This window comes from Cottoperca gobio, chromosome 16 (assembly GCF_900634415.1).
Source record: "Cottoperca gobio chromosome 16, fCotGob3.1, whole genome shotgun sequence".
Taxonomy (NCBI): Eukaryota; Metazoa; Chordata; class Actinopteri; order Perciformes; family Bovichtidae; genus Cottoperca; species Cottoperca gobio.
The window spans coordinates 3604542-3629705 of NC_041370.1; the positions used below are offsets into that span (position 1 = coordinate 3604542).

Below are 25164 nucleotides of genomic sequence, written 5' to 3' on the forward strand. Positions count from 1 at the left end.
GTCTCTCTCTCTCTCTGTCTCTCACACACACACCACACACACACACACACACACACACACACACACACACACACACGTATTCATGAACACTAAACGCAGAAACACACATTTTAGCATTTGGCTGAACTGATGAACGGAGAGGCCTTTGAACTGTTAATAATTTCTCGTCGAGTTTCGTCATTTCAACTCGACATCTGTCAAAACTGCTCAGTCCGCTGCAGCCGAATAAATGTCTACAAAGACCATGGCCAGAAAGTATTACTTCAGGTCATGCTACTGGCTAAAGTGCGTGTGGCTATTCCTGGCACGGCACTACAGGCTACTTAGATACCAAATTGACTCATAAGTGCTAATGACAGCTGTCCGATTGTGTTTGGTTTGCGGTGTGGAAACATTGCCAAATACCTGCCATCACTGGCGGTGTTAAAATATTCTGTAGCATGAGGTGCCTAATCTATCGCTGCGCACTTGTTCAACTCATTAAAAATGAATTGATATGTGACATTTGATATCCATTGTTGAATCACTTTAATGACATTGATGTGACAGACTCAATTTAGCCAGTTAGGCCACATCAGAGTAAGAAGTCATTTTGGCCCTCCCGTCATTGTCTTCCTCATCGCACCCTGTGATTGAACAGACCAATTAAATGGGATTAACCTCGTCCAGTTTGCCCCTTTCTGCCACCAAATTGTTGTGTCATTTGTTGAGCATCATGGCTGCCCTCTTTGGCTGGCTCACTCTTAGTTTTTTGTTCCTCTCTCTCAGGGGCTGTCGAAAGTAATAATTGTGTTTCTTGCTGTGTGATAATGCGGTGCTCTCTGTTCCTTTCGGGTCTGTATTGAAGTCTCAATGCTGTCCCTCTGCAGTGGCTGTCTCCCTCTGTATCTGAAGAACTGATGCTATCTCCCTCCCCCAGTGAATTTCCTCCTCTCCAGCTGAATTATCCATTTGTCCCCTATTGCTCTCTTTCTCAACTTTCAATATTTCCTCTCTGGCTTCGCTATCTTCTCCCTTTATCTCGTCTTCCCCACGACACTTCCTCCTTCTTGCTCTCTCTGTCTTACTCTCCTGCCTTCTGCTTTCTCTTTTCTGTCACACTTTTATCTGTCCACCTCAATCGCTGTCTTCTGTCTCACTTTAGTCTAACTCGGTATCCAAAAAAACGCTTTGCATGTGTCTGGCCAAGAAGCATCAGAGTGTAACCTGCTAAATTGGAATGTTATGGTGAGGCAACACACACGCATGAGAAACCCTTGAGTTAATGGACAATTTACCTCACCTCATTGTTATAGCCTTTACATTCATTAGGCTTCCTCTGCCTCTCTTTATCTTCCTCCCACTCACTCCTTTATTCCTTCATTCTCTCCTATCTTTCTCCGCCCTGGTTGTCTTCATCTTAAAAGTCTGGCTGCATTATTCTTCATTGTGTCCGAACGGTATGTTTCCTATGGCTCTGGTGTTTGCCTTTCCCCTCTTCCGCTCTCCTTCCCCCCTCCGGCTTGATCTGTCCGTCCTGGTTCCTCCACCCCGCTGGAGTAAATGGTGAAATAATGGTAAAAGCCAGCCATAAATCAACCCAATTGAAAAACATCACCATTATAGTCTCCTCTTTCCCTCCCTCATCTGTTCTTTTCTGTGACCTTCACCTTTGTTACAGGAGGGAACGAGGGAGGGGAAGGACGACTATTGGCAAATGTTGTGGGGGAAAACAGACGCTTCCACAAAAGGTGAAGGATAACGCTAAAAAGAAAATTGCACATGCATTACTCTGTATGTGTGTGTATTTGTTTCTGTGCACATGTGTTTGTTTAGTTGTTGACTTCACAAAATGAGATCCAGTCTTTAAGCTGTTACTGGTGTGTAGTGTGTGCTCGGTCCTGACCAGAAGCTTAGAGGAGAAGGCTCATGCGGAAGGAAGAATATCCTTGTGTCAGCACATCTGCAATCCGTGTGTGTGTGTGTGTGTGTGTGTGTGTGTGTGTGTGTGTGTGTGTGTGTGTGTGTGTGTGTGTGTGTGTGTGTGTGTGTGTACACGTATGCATTACAGGCTTAAGGGGGGAAGAGAAAAATGCGTCATGGAAGGGCAGATAGCACAAAATAGCTAAAAGAAAGGGGTGATAGTGAGAGATCATCGTGGTAGAAATCTGCAACAAAGGGTGGCGAGTGGCATGATGTGTTGAATGTGATTTGGCACAGAGACATACATATTGTAGACACACACAGTCTTATATACTCATTCATACACACACACATTTACACAGCTGTTTGCAGCCAACTGTGCGATGTTCAAGCTTTTATTGGACCAATAAAATAAAAGCCAGCGTCAGTCAGACGAAGGTCTGGGTTTGGTTGCTGTGGTGATGCTTGTGAAAGGACCATGGCAGAAGGCAGTGATATGAGATACGTCTCAGGTTAAATGACATTTATAATTTAATCATTCATATTTATAGTGTCATTTGCCGCCTAATATTACATCTATAAGTGTTTGATAAATTGTATTCTAAAAAGTGTTTCCTAAACACCATCAATTAGCGTACATCAATGACGCAGTCAGAAATGATGATTTATCTTTTGTTTGTCGTATTAATGAGGACATGATTAATAAGAATAAATAAACAGTTGAAAAGTCGCTGCTGCAGCGTCTTCAGCGCCGCGGAGGCAAGGAGAGGTTTTGATTGGCGCTCCCAGCGATTTCATTCTCTCCTGTCGTAGTCGTTAAAGTTGTGCTGTGGACTCCACTTCAGTTAGAAAGATTTCTAAATGATAGATTTATAGTTATTTTTACAGTTATGGTTCTTGGTGCGGACGGCCCTTTATTTGGGATGATTTACAAACTGAACTGTTTTCAATTGAACCACTTTTTAACCAAGAAATAGTCAAAACCACTCACAGTAAGAACGTTTAGAAGATACACAGATAGAAGCAACTCATTAGGCAAAATTGTCCCTTTCAGAGAGTTATGTTATGATATTATTATATTGTTTAACTGATCATTACACGGAAGCAGCATTTAATGCTAATTTTAAACCGTTTGGCAGTTGGATCCAAAACAGTGCGTCACATTTAACGACGTGATTATACGTTTGGTAAAGTGAAGTAACAGGTAGCTGTCGAATAAAAGTGGTGGAGTAAAAGGACATCTTAAAATACACAACTCTCAACTCTGAATAAGTTTGCTTGCGCTCACAACTCCCGCTCACTCGACTGAACCACATGCGCCGTGACACATGTTTGCAGATACACCGGCAGGCTTTCAGACTCCCGGCGCAAAGGCGACGCTGCACAGAGGTGCTGACGGCTGCCATGTTAATATGCTGGGGAGGCTGCAGGGGTGGGTTGTTACCAGCAGGACGAGTTGAATTATTTATCCGCTTCTTTTACAAAGAATGCCATCCAATCTTGCAAAGCGATTAATTGCAGAAGCGGCTTTTTCTTTTTCTGTATGAAAGATTTAGGCACGTGAAATGATCCGTAACACTTTAGAATACGGTACGCATAAACGAGTAGTCGCGACCTGATGATTAACAAATCGTTAATAAGTAGTTCCTGAATTACTCTGATTCGAGGACTATATAAAAGATAATGATGAGTTACTAAAAGGGAGATACTATATTAATGAATCAGCTTTTAAGTATCTGTGGATTCGAATGACGACTACTTTCTTCATGAGTTGCTCCTGATTAACTCTGAACCAGCTGAGCAGCACAAACTTAGTAACGACTCATTAATTACTAATTACTTAATCATTAGTTACTCGTCATGGTCCTCTGTGTGCAGTATTGCAATTGCTGGACATCTATTTGACTATTTTGTACGTGATTTTTGCACTTAATTTAATGTTATTTATTTAAATCATATTTTCCAGCTCAAATGCAGAAGCATCAACTTCACTGTCGAGATGTATTGCCACCCAGTGAGTACACAGAAGTGTGGAATAGAGGCCCTCCTATGTAATTGATAGTGGATGCAGAGAGTGGCTGCTTTAGATGAAGATGAGTGTGTAGACGGGAGGAACCTGGGCCAGAAGGAGGCTACCCAGGATGAGGCAGGGGAGAGAAGTCAACACTGGGAAAGAGGGAACGGTGATGATAGGATGAAGATACATAACGCTGGGGGAAGGGTGGATGTGTTGAAGGAGTGGGGAGAAAAGGGATGGAGGGATTGTTGGAAGGATGTAAAGGAGGGGGATTTGTCCTCTATCCAGCAGGAGTGTGGTCCTACAGGCCCCTACGGCACTGTCTTCCCAATCTCCATCCCTTAATCAAGAAGAAGAACAAAGATATGCATGTTATTAAAAAAGTGGGGCCCGTCAAAGGGAGCAACGGAGCAAGGGAGAGAAATAAATAAATAATGGCATAGTAGAGTATAAATATAGTGATATCCTGCAGGCATGTTCTATCTATTGCTCTCTTTTCCTCGACCATTAAGGAATTGTTCTCTTCCTTTCGCCTCTCTCTTTTAAATACAAATGAAATGGTGTTGATTTTCAGCTGTCTGCCTTCCCTATGTCTCCACGTCCCATCTGTATACGGTATGTGCCGGCTGCCTATCTCTTTTTCCTCTCTTTCTCATTTCTATGCTTCTGTTGTGCGGCTGGCTCTATCTCACAGTCTTATTAGCTTTGTTCTCATTCCCTGCCTCTCACCTGTTCTTCATTTTTCTCTTTTGTCTCCCTCCTCTATCACACCCTTATTGTGTGTGATGTCAAGCTAATCACTCTGCCGCTGTTTCTCTCTCTGATTCTCTTTCGTCTCTCTGTCCCTCTGTTGTGTGAAAGTGATTATGGCGGATGGCGCACTGGCTGGTGTGTGTGCGTGCGTGGGATTGATGATGACCATGCATGTTGAGAGACAGGTGAAAGGTGAGGCACGGGGCGCGGCTACAAACGGAGGAGTCGGCGTGTCATCTCTTATCGGCAGTATTTAGCACCGCATGTGTTAATTTGGAATGATACAATATTTACAGCCCAGGATAATTAACGGGCTGCAGTCACCGAGGACACAGGCGCTCTTAATTACATGTCACATGTTTTGATTTAGTCAGATTATAATATTTAAAAGGGTTTGAGAATCGTCTGTTCAGTAATAGTAAAGTAAAACTAAAGATGTGTCCCTATTCCATACAGCGTATTACGTCTAAGCTGGTTCTGATGTATGCTCACTGGAAAAGTGACAAAATTGAAAACGGTTCACTTCAAAGATTGATTTTTGAGCGTACTGATGTAACAAGTACCAACTTCTAGGATCATCAAATGACGCACATTCAAAAGCTTGGCAATCGTTGGAAAAGGACTGGCTTGAAAGCGGTGAATACATTTTTTTCTGAGCAACACAACCCCCCCGGAATGACTCTTTACCAGAATTTGATCCATTCGATGCAGTGACATTTGGAAAGTCTAGAAGAGCCATTTGACTTAATTATCTTATCCCGAAAAATGTGTTTGGGGAGCCAACAGGAAGTCAGCCAGCTTCGGCCCAATAATGCGGCAAGCGTGAGGAAGTCCACACAGGCTTTTAAGGCACTTGAGCTCAGTTAGCGACTGTAATGGGTACGAATGAGGCGCCATCTTTGTACGTGGTTGCCAGTGCTCCTTAATACCTTGTGATGTACACTATTTCCAATTTAATGCGCAAAGGAAATGGATGAGTTGAATAAATATTGCATCATTTCCTGTTAGTATAAAAAGATTGTATTTTAGCAAAGCTCCCGGCTGGAGTAGATGGCACGGCCGGTTGCACTACACACATCATTCCACATCCAATATTTACCCAGCGGTAATTTGAATATGGAATAAAGAACGCCAGCCCTATTGTGTCGTATTGAATTCCGTGGACAGAAAACAAAGCAGTTCTCGGTGGGACATGATGATTTGGTTTGATTGTGGCACCAGAGGAAAGGTTTTATTGTTACATGGTTTAAAGTTCAGATAGTGTTACCTGAATGCTAACTGTAGCTTGGTAGCACATAGCATAGCATGCTAATACCGCCAACACCTGTATAATAACCCGGTTTACTTCATAAGATCTATTTCTATTCTCTGTTTCAGAGAAGTGCTGCCAGTGAGCATTGTTCTGTTGGAACGACGTTTAAAATGGGTTCAAAAGGTGCACATTCTACCTGCTGCCGTCGAAGCTGTACCACTAAAGCACTTACGTATGCGTGTAACCACTGTAAGCACAATCTCTTACTGTACATGAATGTGTAGATCTTCTCTCTCATTACACTGCCCTGGAGGTTTATGGTTGGCAGACTATATAGTTCCATATCTGTGATACTTTATATGAAACATTAAATTCGTTGAAATTACATTTTCGTGTGGACCACATTTCGCCTGCCGGTGCAATATGACTTTGGAGAAATACCTTCACACGGTATTGTCCCTGTTTCAACCTACAACTGATCAAAACGATAAAAGCAAAGTTGTGTCACGTTGGTGTTGTAACCGCATTATAGCTCATTGAGAAGAGGGCTTAGATATTCAACATTGAAAACCCAGCTGGTGCTCACTGGGTTTATTCATAAGCCCCAGACTGGTATCACACTATACAGTTGTGTATAGCTCAGTGTTGACCCCTGTATTTGCCACAATGTTTGAATCACTTACTTACCACCCCTTATTTCTCTCCTATCTTTCATTACAAAAACATGTCACAACACAGAGGGTGTTGACCACTTGTTAGACCTTTGTTGACCATCTCCTTTGTAATCGTTTATGATTTATTTCTGTATCAGTATGTGTACTCTGAAGGCACATAGACTGTGTGCTCTTTCTGTGCCCTGTTTAGCCTCTCTCTTTCTCTATTACACTCTCTCACACACACACAAACTTACCTGCCTGACACAAACCATTTATTCCAATATATAAACAATCTACCAAATGCTGCTCAGGTTTTCTAGCAGTATTCATGTTTTTTTTTCCTCCTATGACAAATGGAACATTTGTAGGACAAGAAATAAGCAGATTGCAGGAAAACAAGTTAGATTTCTACGGTTGATAGGCCCAGGTGCAGAACATGATTGGTTTTCTAATAGGTAAGGTGGGTTGAGACACACCGATGATATGGGACCACCTGGGTGTCTGTATGTGCATGTGTGTTTCATGCCATGTTTTGCAGCTGTGTGTGTGTGTGCGTGTGTGTGTGTGTGTGTGTGTGTGTGTGTGTGTGTGTGTGTGTGTGTGTGAGCGTGAAGCTGCGTTTGCCCTTGGTTGTGCTCATTAGGCTATTAGCTTCCATAGTATCCAGCACATCCTCACATAACCTTGCTGAGCACTATGTTGTGCACTTCACTCCATTTGTTTCTTAGTCGATTCGGTGTGTGTGTGTGTGTGTGAGCACATCTCTGCTAAACACATTAAAAGTACTTTTGCATGATTCTTTGTGGAGGAACTCAGTTTTACAGATCTGTCAATTAAATCAACTGAACGATCACGTTGGCAAAGACAACATGTTTAGAAAGGTGGCGATACAAAGACTTAAATGAACTCCTTTTGTCTTTGGCACATGTCAGATACTGTTGAAGGAACACGTCACCATGTTTGTATATGCCGAAGGTTAGAACTGACAGGTTTAAATAAACTGCTGCATTGAAAAAACAACAATCTTCTTTATAAAGTTTCCTTTTTCTGTCAACAAAAATAAAGATAGATTTGGGTTATGTTTTATTTTAAAACCACATTTTTAGTTTCGTCTTTTTCGTCAACAGTATTGCATGTAAACAAAGTCGCAGTTAGTGTTTAATGATGTCGCAGCTGTCTCGTCTTAGTCATGGAGATAAAGGTTGTTGACACATATGGACTTAGATTTCGTTGACGAAATTAACACTGCTTTAAAGGTTACCAGCCTGACAGACTGGAGCAGAGTGGTGAGCTAATGGACTTGTCAATCTCCGGTCCAGACATGGCTGTAACAATGTCACCACAGATGATCCTAAACGCATAAAAAGAAGTGAAGATAAAGATGAGGAAGGATGAGGAAGATGACTCTATGTAGAAAGACAGATGATGAAACAGCAGCCAGTGTGGCACATTAGGATTTATTTAGAAATACAAAGTTAGTACACAGTAAGTGAGTCTCAGTTGCTTATTGTACTTTATTCAAAGTGTTTTTTGGTAGTGATTTTGAAAATAATTGTTCCATTAAGGGGATATTAAGGTTTCCCAGGCTACTGCTCTCAGCTGTTGTGGTTGCTCCTTGCTTAAACCGTGTCAGCTCCACACAGGCGCTGGGCCAAATGTGGAATCTCTGTCTTTGGTATCTGATGGCAATTAATCCAACTTCAGGGATTAATACCTACCATCTGACTCTTTAAAGTGATGTCACAGACGCTAAGCCGCTGTTCTCCTACAGTCAATAACGTTGTCTAGCTCCTCCTACCTCTCTCTTCGTTCTCTGGTCTCTGTTCTCTTATCTCCTCTATCTATGCTCTCTCTCTCTGTTCTGGTCTTGTTCTTCTCTCTTCTCTTCGGCCTCCTCTCTCCGTCTCTCTCCTCTGTCTTCTGTTGTCTCTCTCTATCCTCGTCTCTCTCTCTCTCCTCTGTCTTGCTCTGTCTCTTGTCTGCTCTCTCTCTCTCTCTCTCTCTCTCTCTTCTCTATCTGGCTCTCTCTCTCTCTCTCTCTGGAGTCTCTCTAACTCCCTCTGTCTCTCTTGTCATTTGTCTCTCTCTCTCTCTCTCTCTCTCTCTCTCTCTCTCTTCTGTGTGTTCTCTCTCTCTCTGTCTCTCTCTTCTCTGTTCTCTCTCTCTCTCTCTCTCTCTCTCTCCTCTGTCTCCTCTGCTCTCTCTCTGTTGTCTCTCTCTCTTCTCTCCTGTCTCTCTATCTCTCTCTCTCTGTCTCTCTCTCTCTCTCTCGTCTCTCTCTCTTAATATATCTATCTGATATTATCTCTATCTCTCTAGCGATGTCTATCTCTCTCTCGTAAGTCTCTCTCTCGATCTAGCGTCGGTATCATTCTAGCGATATCTGTTCTCTTCTCTCTCTCTCTCTCTATCTCTCTCGAGCTGTCTTTCTATCTATCTATCTCTCTCGACTGTACTCTCTCTCGGTCTCTATCTCTGGTATCGCGGTCTCTGATCGGGCGCGAGATAGAGAGTGAGAGAGAATAGAGAGAAGAGAGAGGGAGAAGAGAGAGAGAGAGAGAGGTATAGGAGAGAGATAGAGGGAGCTAGTATAGAGAGAGAGAGAGAGAGGAGAGGGGAAGACGAGAGAGAGAGGAGAGAGAGGGAGATATAGTAGTATATATATATAATGGAGTAATAATATATATGTTGATGATATAGATATATATATATATATCGAGATTATAAGATATATGTTATAGATTATATATATATATAAATAGGTTTCTTTAGATTAATAATATACTATCGTGTTCTATAAGATAGATATGTATATCTCTAAGCATATATCGCGGGTATCTATAGAGCTATAGTGTATATGCTCTGCGTCTATAGATCGCGAAGAGCTCTCTAGTGTCTCTTATCTCTCCTCTCATATTCTGGCTTCTCTCTGTCGATCTATCTCGCTTTTGTCCTCGCTCTATCGCTGTCTCTCTCTCTATCATAGATCGCTGTGCGAGGGGATAATATCTCCATATAGATCTCTTGTCTCGAGAGGATAGAGAGAGGGAGAGGAAAGAAAGAGAGAGAGAGAGAAAGAAGAGAGAGATGGTATCTATCTCTCTCCTTAGCTCGCTATATAAAATCCCTCTCTCTATTTCTATCGATTATAAACCAGCTCTCTCTTGTATCTATATAGTCTACATCTATTCATTCGGTCTCTCATCTATATCGCCTATATCTCTGTATACTCTCGTATATTTTTCAGCTTTTTTCTATTCGGTTTAGATCTTATATATATATAGTATAGATCATAATATATATATGTCTAGGAGAGACTGTTGAGTCTCTCTTTCTATCTCTTCTTCTCTCCTGGCTCTCTCTCTCTCTCTCTTTCTCTCTCTCTAATATAATTCTCTCGTTCTCTACTCTGTCTGTATCTCTCTCTTTCTGTCTTCTCTCCTCTCTCTCTCCTCTCTCTCTCTCTCTCTTCTCTCGCTCTCTCGCTCTCTCCCTCCTCTCTATGTCTCTCGCTCTCTCCCTCCCTCTCTCTCTGTCTCTCTCTTCTGTTCTCCCCTCTCTCTCTACCAGCAGTAGCTGTTGGCATGGCTGTTGTATGTGTCCTCCTTTGCAGACATGACTAATGCATGGAACACACAATATAACTGCCAGTCAAAGCGAGCTAGACGTGTGTGGGCGACAGCGTACTCACATTTACCTTTTGTGTGTCCCTGTTTAATAAAATAATTTCATCTGCTAAATATACATAAGCCTGGATTATAACATATGATACAAGAACACATGCACAGACCTCACACACAGACAGACATACACACACACACACACACACACATGGATCTTCTCGTGTTGATTGTCATTCACCTGATGTGTGTTTACATAGCGGTGCTGCGATTCCTGTGGTTAGCTGATGTTCCATCATAGCGTTCCCTCTCAGTGAGCTGGCACTTCGCCACAGGGTTGGTCACGCTAATAAAGACCCTTTGAACTGAACCGAATTGACTTGAGACATGCAGAGAAAAGGGGAGGAGAAGAAAAAGAGAGAAAGAGAAATGGAATTAGGAACAAAGACCAAAAAAAGAGAAAGCGATAATGAAAGGTTTTGTCCTCCAGGTAAAGACCTGCCATTTCTTTCTGTCACACATGCTAACATTAATAATTAAAGGCTCGGCAGTATGGGCAGATGACGTCCTTGGATTATGCTTGTTTCAACCTTCATTTTGATTTTTAAGGTCGTACTCGAGGGGCATTTGCCATTTTGACACCTGACATTTAAAAGAAGAAGGCAGTGGACTTCACTTTGGCATTTTATTAGGTTTTTCTTTTTGGTACAGTACATTGAAGCTAAAATGTGAAGAGAGAAATCTGACACAAGCCTGATTTGAACCCATTTCTGTCTCTCATGTCAGTACTGGAGCATCGCCGGACTTCATGTTGTGCCCTCCTCTCCAGTCATTCTGCACCTCTAACTTCTCCTCTAATAACAAAGGGAGTCTTCAAATTTCACTGCCCTGAAGTTGTATAACTGTTTTCTTTTTCAAATCATATTCTGAGAAAAAGCTTGAAATGGATTCTTAGAGATCAATGTTGAGTTGATTTGCCAACTGGTTTCAGTTTAGCAAAAAAGGCTATATAAGCTGTATAAGAACCAGACTGTTTGTCAATCAAACAGTCAATTATAGCACAACAAATCATCCACGAGCAGGATGAAACCTACGGGCTGTGTGCATTAGTTACTGTACCACACATCTTGTGTGTGGGCCTGCGGCAGCTTCAGGCCTGCGCAGGCTGTCTAGTCCGACTAATGAGGATATATAGAGAGAGGTCAGTGATGATAGCCAATCTAAATAAGGACCTTGATATGACTTTAACACTGTGTCATAGTGTGTCAGTGTGTATGTGTGTGTGTGTGTGTGCTTGGAGGTGATGTCCTCCCACCTTCCTGCTGTTATGTTATGACTAGCGTCCTCGCTTCGAGCCCACTGTCAACGGGAGGTGTCATCCACGCTGCGCAGCCATCAGCGCACTGCTGGCGACATTCTGAACACTGACAGAGATGGACACACCTTCACAAACTCACAAATAATTATATGTGCACACTCGCAGTTGCGTGTCTAATGTACTCCTTATTAGGCTTTCTGCCAGGCATAGACCAATACAGGACACGTGCGCACACATGCTACTGGCCGTCGGTGAGTGTCCATGCTATGTAAACTCTTAACAAAACACTGTCAGAAACTGTGAGTGTGTGTCAGCTCACCTGACAGGAACAGAGGGCTGTCTTCCTCCCTCACCATCCCATTTTCCTTCAGTCCAACCTCCCTCCTCCTGAGGCAGAGTCTTTACCACGGCACTTACACCCAACTGAAGTTGACGTACACTCACTTAACACGCATTCCTTGTTTCTGTCTCTCCTCTTTATCTCGTTCCTCTGTTACAACTGAGCACTGGTGGGTTTTTAATACACAGGGTTTAACGTAAATATGTTTTTTTTCTTACTTTTCCAAAGTCACTTTTTACTTACTATGCAAATTGTTTTACTTATTAGTTTAAATAACAACAAGTTTTATCTTTATTTAAGTAAATTAATCTGGAGTTTCGCCCACATCCTCTAACGCCACCCAACCATACTCCTGTTTGCAGGATAATTGAAATGCTCGCTTGTGCTTCAGCTCATAAACTTTGTCTTCGCCGTGTCTTTCTCGCGATCCGTACTGCCCATGTGCAACTCTCAGCAGAGATGAGAATTAAGCGAGATGGCTTTTTTCTTACCTACTTTTATCATCACCTGCAGAAAAACGGTGTTAAATCATTTGTTACCTCTTGCCTGATTGGGCATGAGATTTGCTGGATGTACTAGCCCGATGTGATTAATCATTATCGTGGAACCCTGCGGTATAAAACCCTTATATATATATATATATATATATATATATATATTTTTTTACAGAAGTAGTTGCCAGAATACACTAGACATGTAATTACTTAACTGGAAATTGGTATATTTTGTTTTCCGTCTGTAATTTTCAGCAGCTCATCAGGACTCTGAATGGAAGCATGCCTGTCTAACATGGCATGCAGAGAACTATGTTGGCATGCTATCTATGCTTTAATACAGGGCTTAGCAGCCACGGCGGAGTTGTTAAGAAGCATTGTAGTTGAATGTTAACCAATACTGTGATGCCAACAGGACTCATCGTAAGTGTAGCTGTCAGGAAGAACAAGAACTAAGCCCCACACTGGGGCCTGTTTCAAACACACACCAGATGAGCGGCTGATGAAGAAGATGGTGCTTGCAGGAGAACGCAAGTGACATTTGAACACTTGAACAATTCCCAGAGTTGTTGTTGAAAACATTTCCTGGGCGGAGAGAAGGGATTTGAAAATGTGCTGTTATTGCGCATATTTTGTGATGATAATGGGAACATTTGTGTGTGGGCTGTCACAAAACACACTGTACACAGCGTCTCGTTGGTGCAACGCGGTTTACAGTATGCTGGCAGATACATCGTGGGTTCACTCTTCTAAATCTGAATAATAAAGTCCCAATGTTTTGAAATCCATATGCTGCCTTCCTGATGCCCCACAAGCTTGTATATTCTTTCAGCTGTTGTTGTTTTAGCCTGCAGGCTCTTGTGATGGGATCGTTTAAGACTTATTCGCTTCAACGACAGCGAGAGTGACACCTTCCTTTACTGTCCATATATGGAGCCGTGTAAGGGGACTTCACTTCGTCACATTTAGAGCCATCTCACCCAGCAGTCCTATTCTTTGAAGGCATTTCTTGCCATCTGACTGCCTTTGGTTTACAGTATATGAGTTGTTTAAGTTTCCACAGCTGCAGCATTTTGAAGCTCTGCTTCTCATATAATGGCTTAATTCAGGCATCGGGATTTGCTGTGCATACGGATGTGAGACCCGCTGGTCAATCATAGCAACTCACATAGCAACAAGACCTGCGTAGGACAACTGAAATAGATGTGATGAATCAGTAGCAGTGCTTTTCTGTTGGCATGCTCTCTCTCCTGGCCATCGCAATGCCTTTGTAATCAGTGTTTGTCAGTTTGTCTCCACATTCTTGGGTGGACAACATTGCCAAGAAAAACATTGTGGACAAAAGAAGTTAATTAGGAGAGGAAGATAATGTTTACAACATAGATGCACTGGTGCTTTTATCTGAGAGCACTGCCTCTAAAGCTAGAGACGACACAAACAACAACAGGAGGAGAGCCACTAGCAGCGATGCCCTTGGTCAATACGTATTTGTACATCCCTGATTGCCCGCCATGCGTACAGATGTTCCAGCTGAAGGTTGTTGACCTGACCACATGGTGTGTGTATGGTACCTGTCTCCAGTCTATTACACCGCAGCCCCAAGTGAAACCTTCATAGATTTACGAGTATTCACACAGCTTGGTGGCGCTCCGGGTGGTGTGACACAGACACGCACGCACAGAGGCAAGCAGACGCACACATTCACACACTAATGGACAGGTACAATATATTCACCACCTGCTCAGTCACCCTCACACAATCCAGAAGCATCCCTCAATATGGGGTCGCCATGTCAACTAGCTCACCATGTAATAAAGGGAATTGGCGTGTGTGTGTGTGTGTGTACACGTGCATGTGTGTGTAAGCTGTAGAGCTTTGTTGTGTGTTAGGCCGAAGTCCTGCATCACTCATTCTAGCACGACACATCGAAGAGACGGGCTGCTGTCCGCTGACCATACATAGTTCTTCCTGCATCATCCAGGCTTTGGTTTAGCCCATTAGAGAAAGTAGGACAGAGCTCGGTCCTGATGACCATATTTGGCCGGGTGCTGTGTCCCCTGCAGCCATCTTGCCTGCCTCCACTGCATGCTGCCAGGGCACTACTGCTCAGCTCCTTCCCTCTCGTCGTCTATCCCCATCTCGTCTGTTTTCTCCTCCTCCTTCTCCTCCTCTTCCACCACCACAGAACACTTTTCATCCCCCACTTGGTTTCACTCTCTGCTCACTCTGCCCCTTTTCACTCGTTTCCCCTCCTCCCCCTCTCCTGCTTATCCTGTTACTGCGCTGTTTTGTCTTTTTTCCCCCAAACCCACTTCCTCTGCTCATCCTCCTTCTCCCCGCTTCACCCCTCTTTACTGCTTCCTTTGTTCTTTCCCTTCTCATTACTTCCTGTGTTTCCCCTTTCTGCCTTATCCGTCCCCAGCAGGAAGCTGTGCGCAACCAGGTTTACTCCACTGGCTGTGTACAGCGAGCCGGGGTCTGCTGGCCCCTGGCCTATTCTGGTTTCATCCCTGTGTTCCTAATCAGCCCTGCTGCACGATGCACACGTGTTTGCAAATTCATTAACTTACGCACATCCTCACGCATGTGCACCAACACTTTGGTTACATATCAGTCTGTGAGGGTGTCAAGCCTACATCTGCACACCCACACCCATGTGTTTGTTCATGCAGGCACACTCTCTCACACACTCAATTTGTGTGAGCGTGTTAATACTCACACACACACACACACACACACACTCTCTCCAGTGCCTGGCAGCGGGTTTGATCGCCTGGAAAATGAATACTAAATGCAGGGCAAAATGGCTGGCAGGGATCACCTTGGCTGCGTGCAGCTCACCGCCTGCTCTGTGCAGCCATGAAACTGGAGCACCTCCATACCCAGCTCCCCACTCTGATATTCTTGGACTCCACAGCTTGGTAAGGAGACACACAGGGATAGTTGGCTTTTGTTAGTAATGTGGTGTCTAAGTAGAGAGAAGAGACGCTCCTCCCGTGCCCTGGCTATAGCATTCCCTCTGAGCCCTCAGCCTTCACTCTCACTACCTCAGACTGGAAGGAAACACACACACACACACACACACACCCACACACGCACGCACACACGCACACACACACACACACACACACACACACACACACACACACACACACACACACACACACACACACACACACACACACACACAAACAAACAACAAACAAACAACAAACAAACAGAGACATGATGTAAAGGCTTGTAGCTGCACTTACACACACACACACACACACACATAAATACTATCTAATTTCCCCAATCGCTGGAAATCAAAGGAGGAGTAACAGCCTGAGTGAGGACTGGGCCAGCTGGGAGCAGGATCCACACACACACACACACACACACACACACACACACACACACACACACACACACACACACTCTGGTACTAAGGTTGAATGTCTTCTTTTGATTTTAAAATCATTACTTTCTGGGAGTATATCAGTCCTAAGGTTAGTTTGATTTTCAACACAGAACTGCAGATAATAATAATAATAATGATAATGATAATATAATAATAATAATACAAAATGTTATATATTATAATGATTTAGATAGTATGATCTCATATCTATATAGAAACATAGAAAACGTTGACAGTGCTGACCTGAGGTTATTACTGTGTGCAGTAGCAGGGTTTAGTAGTTTGAGGTGTAATGGCGATATCTTTGGACATAGAGCTGTAACATCTTCTGCACTTGATGCTCGACTTGTTGAATGCCACTGATTTGAGGATAAATCCCAGCATGTCTGATTAAACCAGTTCATTATTTTACCATAATAACGCCATCTCAAGGTTAAGGTCTTAACATTGTAACATTAAGGAAGTTTGTTCTTTGTTTCCTGACATGTATGTGACCATACGGACATACACACACACACACACACACAAGCACACACAAACAGCGAGGTCCAAAAGCAATTTTTCCCTTGAAAATGGAGCCGATTCTGGGCAGAACTTCAGGTAATAATAGGATCTCGATTGCCAGCGTTGAACCCTTCTTGAGCCCGCTCCTCTCAAACCACATTAGCAAAAGGTTAGAGTTCTCGCAGAGCCGAAAATGACCAATAAAGGCCAGTGCCATGGCTCATTGTGTTCAATTCATGTCTGCGGCAGGAGAGCAGCACGGCCGCTTGGCTGGAGTGTTTAAAAAATAGCCATATCTGTGTGTTTATATTTGATTATGAATCTTTTTATGTGTGTGAGATGTGCTCAGAGCACCGCAGGAGTGCGTTTGTGTCTTGAGTGTTTGTGTTGGTTTGCTTCCGTTATCAATCCGGGCCAGACGACAGAAGCTCTTTAGTGGAGAGTTTGATCAGTTTAGCATGAAGATGAGGTTTGCAGGCCTGTGTGTGCCAGCGTTACTTTGCAGAGTATATTCCTGAGTGTATGCGTGTCGATGAGTGTGTGTGTGTAGAGTAATTGTGTGTGTGTGTGTGTGTTTGGTTGTGGGGTCTTTGATATCAGCTGGTGGCTGTTACAGTTTGCAGATGTGAACGTTAGGTAATCACACAGCACAATCACTTTGATCTATTCCTGAACCTCTGCCATTATATATAGTATTCTCCTCATCCACCCACAACCTCTTTCCATTTCTCTCTTTCTCTCTCACACACACACACACACACACATACACACACACACACACACACACACACACACACACTCTTTTTTTCCCTCTATTTTCCATCTCTCCTCTGCCTCTGCCACTCCTCATCGCTGTCCTCCATCTCCTACTCCCACACTCACTCTATCTCTGTGTTTTGTTATATATTACTGCTCCCTGTTGTTTGTCTCTGGTCTCTGAACATTTTTCTTGTCATCTCTCTTTTTTCCCCTGTTCCTTCACCCGCTGCCCCCGAGCCATACACTCCCCATCACCAACACTTCCCTCCTTCCCAGCCTTCCTGCCCCTCTCCTCCCTCGAACATCCCTTCTTTACCCTTGCTGTCCTCTTCCTCCCCTCCTCACATTTACCCTTCCATCACATGTGTGCACGCTGTCGGAGAGGGAGTATCGATTGCACGCTTGGCTGACAGGCACTGTAATGGACGACTTATAGCGCATGTGTGTGTATGTGTGTGTGTGTGTGTGTGTGTGTGGTGGTGGGGGGTGTTTAAGTAACAGTCCTGGAAATAACTCACCTGACCAAGCGGCCGGCCTCCAGGCAGGCGCGCAGGCAGGCGGAGTGAGAGGTGCTGCAGCACGCCGGGCAACTTGACAGGTTGCATTTAAAGCAGCTGAACTAAATATAGGGCAACTTTCAAATCACACCCTATTTCTTCCTCGGGGGTTGTGTTTTTGACCACGAACACTGGCAATAAAACAGACGAGTAAATTCAGGAACTGCACTGACTAGTCTCCCTCGCCGTCACATTATATTGTTTTACATTTATCTCAGACATGCAGGATAGGAAAAGTGCCGTTTTCCGAAACACAGTGTGCTCTGTTGTTGCCAAATCCTGAGCCATGCTCCTCAATAATCACCACTGCAGCATTGACAGCAACACACTGTAAGACACTGCAGTTAAAATGCTAATATGGGCGATTCAATTAAAACGATCTCTTTCCCATCGCCCATAACACCGTTTTCTGGCGTTTTGCGCCCACTCTTTTATGGATTATGATGAAAACAGAGAGTTGGGTTTCTCTCAGGCTGTTTTTGGACGTTGTCATAATGGTTGCAGAGCTTTGTGCAGCAGCTCTTTTGACAGTGGAATAGCTTTTGTTTCATGTTGCTGATCTAATAGAGAGAGTCTGTGACATTTGGGCTCAGGCCGGATCCCATTATGAATAGCGTAAATATATAAACTTGATACTGGTACATATGCTGCATGCCAACAGCCTAATTACCTTCTATACACACCCGTACAATGTGTATCATTGCTCACACACTCACTCATACGTGTTATCATCTTTCACGCTGGTATAATGTGCAGCACATGTTGCACATAAATGCATGCTAATGCACATGAAATCATATTGTGTGAAGAGACATTATATCACATATAATATCATTTTCATCCTCAATCACATCATTTAAATTTATTTCACAGTCGGTTTCCAAAACTGGAAGAATACAGCTATTAGGCATGAACAGGGCGACGCTACACTACAAAACAGTAATTCAAATAAATAAGCAATTAAATAAACGCGCATCTCTCATACATAATTAAGTTAAACCTGACCTAGATCAAGTAACGTGAATGAGTGATTCTAATTTGAGTTGCCAGTTGTACGGCGTATAACAAATGAATGTGGATATTCATAATTCTGTAGTAAGTTGTGGAACTTCTAAGGCTAATGTACCATGGGCTAACTAAATGTATAATGCATTAGTTCACCAGTGCTTGGTACTGATTTACTAAACAATGGAGCAAACAAATGCTAATCTTGCATTAAATACAGTGCTGTTGCATAAATATTCTATCAGACATTGCTTTTAGCATATGCTACCATGTATTAGCATAGAGCCCGCGGAGGGAGAACCAACAGTTTAGCAGGAGAGAGCTGAACTGAATGTGCTGCAGCAGCGTTCGACCACTGAATGGCAAACTGAGGACTTAATTGACCTTGTGAAGGTGACACTCCGGTCATTGAGACACACACACACAGAAACACACACACACACACACACACACACACACACACACACAGCCTGAAAGTGACCTGCGTTTTTGCTGAAAATAATTCAGTACAGCGCTTTGTTTTCATATCTGTCATCACGAGGGCTCTTGTGCAGTGAGGCTCCTGAACTGAAACATGGTTTGTGGAGATCTGTCCTTCTGGTGAGGTGAATACATATTTCCTCACAGATGGAATCAAGTCTCAAATGGAAAGAAGTTATTCATAATTTGTCTGATGAGATGTTTTTGATCATCTTAGCCGTTGTTATGTTCGAGACTTCTGGCCTCCAGCACTCTGCTGCTGACCTTGGACTGAATCCCATTATACTCATGTGAAGATTAATATTACATTTAACAGCTAAGCAGCTGATTTACTCTTCTGGTATGCTCGGAGAATATAAGACATTTACTCTTTATTTATCCTTTTTGAGTTCTGTGATTACAGTCAGTATTTAAGGCTGTCTTGAAACATTACCAGGTTGCATTCCTTTATTGCTCGTATGCATTTAAAATTGCGTAAGTAATGCGCAGTGCAGCAATGTGTGACTTCTTTGGAAGTTTGCACAACTGTTGTGTTACACTGAATACATGTGATGCTTACTCATTAACGATAGTTAGAAAGCATTCATCTTCCCGTAAACATGGGAACACAATGTGTGTTCATTAATCCCACTAAGTGGTTGCACCCTCACTTTTGCTTCATGCATGATGTCTTTCTTTCGGTTTCTTCTCTGGGTCTGAGGTGCAGAGAAGGAGAAAAGGCCTCGGGGCATCTGAGAACAATTTGAGAATGCTGTTGTCGGTAATGAATTTCGCACAGATGGGTACACAACTGTAAAGCTTTTTATGCAAAACTGATTAACAACAACATTTTTGAAAGTGCTCAGCCTCTCCATACTTGTTGCCCCTCCCTCTCCCCTCTCCCCTCTCCAGTCAGTCCCTATCAGACCTAATAGCGTGATGCCTCACGTTGAGCGGAGATGACCAATTTTAGACTCAGTCATGGGCGACAGAACTATCCAACATCCTGACAAGGCATGCAACAGTTTCAGCCAAACTGTTTTTGTTTTTTTAAGGGATTACAATTCTGATAAATATCGAGCATTAGCCCCTAATTGGACCACAAATCTAAAAACATAAATACACGACTAATTTGAAGTCGTAAGTATTGCAGCCAGTTGAACAGCTCAGCCAGGCGAACATCAATCAGAGTCGGACAAACTATCTCCGGGCAATTTACATAACATAAACACCAATAAATTAAAGTTTTATTTCATAATATACAATTATAATCTGAAACAACCAGCCGTGTTAGAGCATATGCACAGCCGTAGGATGAGTGTGATAAAATATGGTTGGATGAAAGCAGTTTCTCACAGTCAGTATTACAATACAGATATTAATGTATTTATGGTTCGGAGGCTGATAGAGTACAATTGAAAAAGGAGAGTAAAACTGATGGAATCATTTGATTAAAAGGATAATTTATGGCTTAGCACAAATAGAATACTGAAAAAATAATTATTTAGTTGCTTCCTCCAGCAATGTGACATTTTCCATGAGTTAGAGCAACTCCACAATCTGGCAAAGGACGTTATTAAAAGATATTCTCCTGGCGTTTCCAGTGTGTTGGATGTTGCAGAATGAAAGACAACATGGACGAGAGGGAATGACACCAGCCAAGGTCATGTGCTATATTCATACCCATGTTGTTTTCCACATGAGACACAATGAAAATAAATCCCTCAGGGCGTCCATGTGTTATCAAATCGCTTCCGTGACCTTTTTTAAGATGGATGGTGCTGTTTTCTTTCTGTTGTAATAAAAGTGCTCATAAATCATTTGATCAATTATGTAATCCGATACAGCCACCAGGAGTGCCCAGAGAGTATCTATGCACGTGCACATTTAGGGATAATAAAGAGAGTTATGTGTTCCTTTAAGTGTAGATAATGTATTTAGAAAGAGTCAGACTTTCCCGCTATAGTGACATAAAGGCCAACGTCAATATTATCTATTAAGACGCAGACTTCAGGTTGTCGCCGAGTCAACACAGCTCGGTGCTATTTGTAGACGCATGGCATTATTCATGGTTTATATTTACCATCTGGCACCGATGTAAAGTTCTCAGCTATTTTAACATCAGCATCAAAAGCAAAAATGCACTTATCCCAATGCACAAGCCTGAACACACCCAGAGAACAATGCCAGGCGAAGAAACATGCAGTAAACAAGATAATTACTACATTTGTTCTCATTAAATTTAATTATTTTCCCATCCAATGCCTGACGCCTACTTAACTTAAAAGTGTATTACAGTAACAGATTAAGAAGCGAATATGTGAATAAGCTGGGAGTTCGAGCTGCCTGGCAAGTACTAACAAATGGCAATTTGCTAATAACACGCTATTCTTATTCTGTTGTTAATTTGAAGTCATCACCGTGTCTGATGATCGTAATGATCAAGGTAAATGTGTCCACAGAAAGACATTTACTGAAACACCTAATGATGTTTTCATTTTGTCGTATTGATTCCCTTTCATGATACCTGCTGCGATCATAAAAATACATCTAACTCAGATGATTCAAGGCGTGTTCATCTATTACACATCCATGCACACAGATTTCTTTGTGATATCTCAAATGAAAGATCTGATACAGATCCTCTGGGGCAACAAAAAAAAAAAAAAACATGATGTAAGATTTTGTTTTTCGACGGGATTCGGCATTCTGAAATGTAACTCTGTGAGAATGAATGATCCTTCCTCTCCTATCAGAGAAACAGTGGCTTGCCCTACATATTCTGGTCTTTGTTACTTTGCATACTTGCAAGTGAATCCTTTTCAGATGTTGAACTGAGTCTGAGAAGTGCAGTCAGAGAGAATTTGTCTCTCGCCCGGGGGCAGCCGAAACAAACCAAATTTGAGCATGCTGCTTTCTGCAGAGCAAATTAGTACAGACGAAAACACAAACCAGAAGCCCCACATGTAAACTTGAAACACAAGAGCACTTTCACAGCTCAGTTGCCCCTTTTCATGTTTGTTTTTTGTCGCTGTTTGTCTCTTTCCAGTTGCTCTCTATGGGCACTGATATTGTGATGGCTTGATCTCAGATGGTGGTAGATGTAGTCATGGGTGATGGAATTATACAACGGTCTGAGTGGACACGCAACATGTGCTAGTGATACAGCACACACACACACACACACACACACACACACAGCCGAGTCGTGCGCAGCGTGCACATTTGGTCCCGGTCACGTAGCGCAAACACATTCCTGGTTTTTCCGCCTCTCACTACTGGAGCACAGTCAATCACACACTCAGAAAAAAACAACCCTGCAACAGCGACGAAGCTCCGCCTCACGTGACCTGTGAGCTCTGACTCCCCGATCTCTCATTTACCTGTTCCATCACCTGGCTCCTCTCCTCTCTCTCCGTCTCCCTCGCACTCCTCCCCACTCCCACTCCCTCCTCCTCTCATCCTCAACTCTGTTGCCACGGCAGCAAAACCTGACAATGAGCGAGCGAGAGAGAGAGAGAGAGAGAGAGAGAGAGAGGGAAAGAGCAAATGACATCTGAGTCATTTAATCCACAACGTGTGTGTGTGTGTGTGTGTGTGTGTGTGTGTGTGTGTGTGTGTGTATGTGTGTGCATGAAGGTGAATATATTGGATATTTTTGTGTACATCCCTATGTAACCGGTGTGTGTGTGTGTGTGTGTGCGTGTGTGTGCGTGCGGCGCGTGGGTGTCTTAAGTGGGAGAGCTGTGTGGAGTCGGTTCATCAGTTCATCACAGAGCTATGGCAGTGCGAAGGCAAACACTCTACCTTTGTCTGTCTCACAGCACCGCTGTTTCCGTTTTCTATTTTATGTTCACTGTAAATATCAGTTTATCTTTTAAAGCAATATGCCCTTTAAGTGATTCACAAACATCTCTGTGTTGTGAAGCCTTTGTGCTCTGACTGATCGAACAAAGTCAACTTCTGACTCTAAAGTGCTTTTATGATTTGACATAGCTTCTCTTACCGTAGACCTACTCCAGTAGCAGGTAGAATTTAAATATTCTGCGTCAGTAGCTGAAACGTTACAGAAGATATGTGTTGATGCGAGATCCTGACGCCACTGCACCAAATCCAGTCAAGTCAGATTTATTTGTGTCGCCAAGCACGGCCCAATATCTCAATGGGCTTCACGGACTCACACAATTGGTGCTAAGTTCTTTAAGAAGACAAGGAAACTACTTTTCACACACACACACACACACTCACACAAAAACCCTTCAGCACATAAGTGAATTTTTTTGAAAGAAGCCTCTGGAGAGGCAATTCAAAAAGACATCCCTCCTCCTCGGATGGCCGCCTGTAGAGTAGGAGCAGTAGCAGTAGTACACAAGGGGTTTATTGTCCAACTATGGGTTTATAATAAGTCAAATCCCATCACTTATACATAAAATACCCTTTTACCACAGACATTAGCATGTTTACACAGGAAAACCTGCTCCAAATAGGCGATAGACTCCTTTTCGTCGACGAGTATGCCTTTCTACAAAGCGGGTACGGTGCTGACTTCTTTCTTAAATCTGTTTTCTATTTAGTGTCAGAGTTGGTGATTTTTGGAACAGTGGAAAAACGGTTCGATGAGTTTAATTTGGTCTGACGATGGTCAGTGAGGGGGAATTAATGTTGTTTGATTGGAGTCTGGTGGCTTTGCGGAGCATTTCCACTTAACGATTTGTACATATATAAATTATAGTCATTTTCCAAATGATTTTATTTATTGTCAATAGTCATTTGCTTTGGGAACGAATCCAATTGTAACCTTTCTCATTAAAGACAAAAGCCAGGTGTTAGTGGGTGTTAGTGTTTTTTTTCCCAGTGCCCGGGGGCTTAACTAAACCCATACCATCATGAAAGTGAACAATCACTGTGACATCCATCTGATAGCGAACGCTGATTTAAATTGACAGCGCCCTATTCTTACTCTGCCATTGTTCTCTTTTCAGCGCCACGTGTAATAATATCACTCTTATAATTCCAAGGATTTGTTCTGAATGCAAATGTTCTCTCTCTAAACAAGCCAGGGGGCAAGTGAGTTCAAGGAGAGCTTCCTAATTGTGATTAAACTGCTGTGCTTACATAAGCCACAGCTGCAACAAGTGGGACTTGCGTCGACAGCTAGTGACACTGAACAACACATCTTTTTTAAACAGCTCCTGGGGAAAGCAGTGCACTGAGCTTCACCCCCCCCAACCAACCTCCAACTCTACTGATCCGAACAGCGGGTGGTAAATATGCATGCAGGAAGGCTGAAATGCAAACTCACTGCTGGCACGTACAAACACACAACACGCAGGCGTGCATCGGGACGCGGAGAAGACGACAAGACTTACAAATAAGTGCACACACAATGTTCTTTGACCCTTCCTCGAGAGTTGGTGTGTGTACGTGCCGCTAGTGAACATGCTTGTGTGTGTATGTTTGTATGTGCGTGACATATTCAGATGTGACAGTGTCACAGGAGCATGGTGGTTCCCCAAGCAGGCAGTGTCACTGACTGAGGGCCTCTTTGTCAAGGAGAACACGGGGAAGAATTTATCCATGTCCAATGAACAGAGAGGGGGAGACAGAGGGGGAGACAGAGGGAGAGGGGGGACTGTAACAGAGAAAGTGCACTGTCGAGATTGAAGAGACCGGTGAGAGCTAAGATAGTGAGAGAGAGAGAGGTCAGTGAAGAGACAGGGGTATAGAGTGTTCCTGAGACAAAATAGATAGAGGCTGTGTGAGAGGAGATACAGAGGAGGGGGAGGATGGAGAAAGAGAGGGAGAGAGAGGGAGAGAGAGAGAGGAGAGAGAGAGAGAGAGAGAGAGAGAGAGAGAGAGAGAGAGAGAGAGAGAGAGAGAGAGAGAGAGAGAGGAAGGCAGAGAGGCTGAAAATGAGAGATCAAAGTGTCTGCAGCCCTGCTGAGGGAGGACAAGGTGACAATATATAGGAAGTGGGTGGGAGGAACTGCGAGACAGAAAGCCGGAGAGGGGAGTTACTTGGGTTAGACACAATAACACGAACACCTGATGCCATCCACAATATGATAGACATCCTTTAACTAGTGTTGCAACTAATGTGTACTCTACAAATGAGAAGGCGCGTA

General features: G+C 43.1%; 1 protein-coding gene across 2 annotated transcripts in view; it reads left to right on the plus strand.

The window, feature by feature from the left end:
• The window catches only part of grik5 (glutamate receptor, ionotropic, kainate 5), a 93172-nt gene that overhangs the window by 27173 nt on the left and 40835 nt on the right, over positions 1-25164 (plus strand). The window contains exon 1 of one of the 2 annotated variants that reach the window (XM_029451807.1): positions 1677-1730. The exons of the other annotated variant lie outside the window; for it this stretch is intronic. The gene's annotated coding sequence lies outside the window, so the exon portion shown is untranslated. Of the gene's footprint in view, positions 1-1676; positions 1731-25164 lie in introns of those variants that run through there. 2 annotated transcript variants of the gene reach the window in all.